This window comes from Castanea sativa, chromosome 11, assembly GCF_040712315.1.
Source record: "Castanea sativa cultivar Marrone di Chiusa Pesio chromosome 11, ASM4071231v1".
In the NCBI taxonomy this organism is placed as follows: Eukaryota; Viridiplantae; Streptophyta; class Magnoliopsida; order Fagales; family Fagaceae; genus Castanea; species Castanea sativa.
In genome coordinates, this window is record NC_134023.1 from 57,881,455 (window position 1) to 57,884,994 (window position 3,540).

Consider the following 3,540-nt stretch of genomic DNA (forward strand, 5'->3'; position numbering starts at 1 on the left):
TACGATCAAAACCTACATCCGAATGCTCAATTTTAAAACTTGCAATTCTAGTAGATCATCCAAATCCACCCAAAATTGAAATTGAAGAACCCAAATTGATGTTTTGTATCAAAAACAAGAAGCAGCTAGACTCAATAATAAAATTTCCAATATCTGAACAACGGATTCAAACTCAAAACAAAAATCAATGAAAAGATTCATATAAGTTAAAAGGACCAAATAATGTTGTAGATAACCAAATATTGGTACACATTACTCAAAATATTCACAATCAAACCCACCAAAACCCAACATTCAAAGTCCAAATTTGAATGAATAATTACTGCAAGGACAGATAAATAACACATTAGATTTTTATTAACAAACCAAAATGAATGCTCCTATTAACAAAAAATCTGTATGTTTAGACATAGAATCAATCACTACATAACCGGTTACCCAAGGTGAAGAGCCACTTCTACTTCACTATTCACTAAAGCCGTGTTTTCTTCAATTTTCAATGTGTTTGGAAATGACAATTGATATTCAGAAAATAAACGCATACTCTTTGTTTATAATTTTTTTAAAATGCTCTTAACACATCTCAAGGCACATTAATAACCTAGAAGCATCAATTTATGCTGGTAGGACAATGTTTTCAAAAATAAAATAAGGGAAAACATTCTCCATTATCTTCTGACTTTTTATGAATTTTTCTTCACTGATTGACCTAAGTTCCTACCATCAAATAAATAGAAAATATCCCTCAAATTGATTTTCTTTCCTGTGATATAAATGAAACAAACAAAGCCAAGGTGCAATTAGTTCTAGTACAAGAAGTCCCTGCCTAGAAACAAAATTAGGAAGTAATGAACATATATAAAAAAATATTAGCAAGAGGAAACAGAAAAACTGTCAAACTATGTTAACTCTTAAGGATAAATGAGTATGTTATGAATTTTAACCAAACAAAAAAGATTAAGCCAACATGTCCAAAGAACATAAGAGACCCACATGACTTGATAAAAGCTACATGAACTTTATCATTATACGCTGCTGGCAGCAACAACAACTAAAAAATAAAGACTTGTAAGAGGCAGGGAAGGCTAGTTCCAACCACAAAGTATAGGTTCAGGCCAAACATTTTGAAAAATTTTATCTATGTAACTGCAGGTAGTGTCATGACATCTTGTTATGGGTTTAGAGTTGGAACTAGAGTCAACGATATAATTTAAATATAGTATTCAAGGTCCTCTCATAAACAACCATCAGGAATACCTAAAATTATAGGTCATTTTCTGATAATGTATTTTGCATCAATGTAAAGTCATGAAACGGAAATAGAAAAACACATTTTTAGATTGAATGCAAAGCAATGTCACGTACAGAACACAGTATCAGAAGGCAATGATAGACATATCAGAAAAGCCATAGCAATACTAAAGAAATGGAAAGAGTAAAACACATTTTCAGATTGAATATGGATTAGATTTGACAAGGTCAGCATATAGAAAAAGATAATAACATTAGTCTTTAATTAATAATTATTGCTTCCATCTTGCAAATATTTAATCCCATCATCAACCACAACCACAAGATAGAATTTAATAATTGTGACCAATCTTGTTAGCCATTCAAAAACAAATTAATATCCAAAAGCATTATATTGAGGTTTGAAAGTTAATGATTACTTATATCCACAAAACAATACCGATATATACAAAGAATAAATAGAAGGAAAGTAAATGATAGAATTTTGAGTTGAATTATGATTTTACCTGCATTTCCTCTTCCGGGTCACTCCCCTTTGAGAAACTGCATCATTTGGTTTGTCAAGTAAGACAAGGTTCTCCAGATAATTATTAGCACAATAATCTATTGTTGCCCCATACATCTCCAACTTCTTAACTTCTCGATTCTTTGGGTCATATGAAGCCAACCCAACAGAAAGCGCTCTTGCTGTTGTCACTAACATTTGACCACTCTTCCGGAAACCTAATACCCTCGTGATTCCTCCAGTAAGATTAACATTGCAAAGTTTAGTCCAAGAATCAACAATGCCATACTTTCTCATCACCCAAATGGAACAAACATCATAGCACTTATTCCCCTGATATAATAAAGCATGACATAATATAAAAAGTGCTCCCCTGATCACTGAAGTGTCCAACGCATATGAATGTATCATCCCTACTGGCAACGACATCACACGAAAAGCCTCATTACTTAAATCAAAGGACAGAACTGATGGACGAATCCTCGGTCCACAGCCATTGGCCAAATCATTCACCGTATAATGGACAGCCCCATTTAAAAATGCTGCTGGGAAACAACCGAAATCAAATATGATTCGAGGCGGAAAAGGAACTCTAGTACTAGTTATTCTCCAAGAACCCTCCTTAAGAGAATAAACCTCAACCAAAGTTGGCTTGCCTTCAGACTGATCATTTTGATCAGTATGTTGAAAATCAATTGTCACCACCTTATAATCATTGGATTGTGAATCAAACCCGAATGTAGAACGACAATAATGGTGGCCGCGTATGAGCGTAAGGGAAGAACTGGGAAGGGTGATACATTTTCTAATAGAAGGATTCCAAAGAACATAATGGTCTTGCATATAAAGTCAGAAAAAGCCATTCACGTAGCCAATTAACTTAGAGAAACTGGTTGATGAAAACTCAATATTCTGAAATGGGTTTAACAAGGAGTCATCGTTATTGTCATCGTGAATGAAATTGTAGCTCTCTACTACCTTGGATTCAGAAGCGGTGCAGCTCCTAACAACTAGTGTGTTGGAGTTGGGAACAAGTGAAAGTGATCGAGTGAGGTGGGAATTGATGAAGGAAGAGGCTGTGATCAGAGAGTTCCATGATTTGGAAACGCACCTGAATCGAATTAGGGATTTGACAGGCAGTCTGTTCAGAATCTCTTGAACCACTTCTTTTGGGAGATGGTCAGACATTGCTTTCTCTTTCACCCAAATTGAAAAAAAATTGTAAAACTAAAATGGATTCTGAACAGAGAACTTTGACTTCTTCAGCTCTTCAAGACACTGTCACTTTCATTTTATCCCTATATTTATAGTTCGGTTCAGGAAAAATATGTGAATGTGTGCGTTTTTTTTGCTTTGCTTTTGTTTGACTAAGTAGACAGAATGTATTTTGTTCAGTTTCCGGTCTGGTGAGCTAGTGTGCTAAAGCTAAAGCCTACTAGTGTTCTTTTTTATGATTTATCCTAAAATATTTTCTTCCAAATTACAGTAAACTCATGATTATAGATATCTTTTTGTTTGGCTTCCGTAGTTCACCTCAACTTCCCATTAAAAATAGAAAGAAAAAAATAATAATAAAAACAAACACATCAAAATGGGGAAAGGAATGGAACCACCACCTAAGGTGGTGGCCGTGCAAGCTTGAGGTGAAATCGGCAATGGAGTTTGGTAAACTCGTGTTTCAAAAAGATGTTATATAACTAAATGAGTTTTGTTGGGGGGGTTTTCAGTAAATTTACAAAAACAAAACATTTGAGCAAAAATAAATGCCAAGTTTTACATTTCTT

At 34.2% G+C, this 3,540-nt stretch overlaps 1 pseudogene; it reads right to left on the reverse strand.

Annotated features, from left to right (window-relative positions):
- Window positions 1–1,753: 1,753 nt before the first annotated feature.
- LOC142616791 (F-box/kelch-repeat protein At3g23880-like) lies at window positions 1,754–2,948 on the reverse strand (annotated as a pseudogene).
- Window positions 2,949–3,540: the final 592 nt, after the last annotated feature.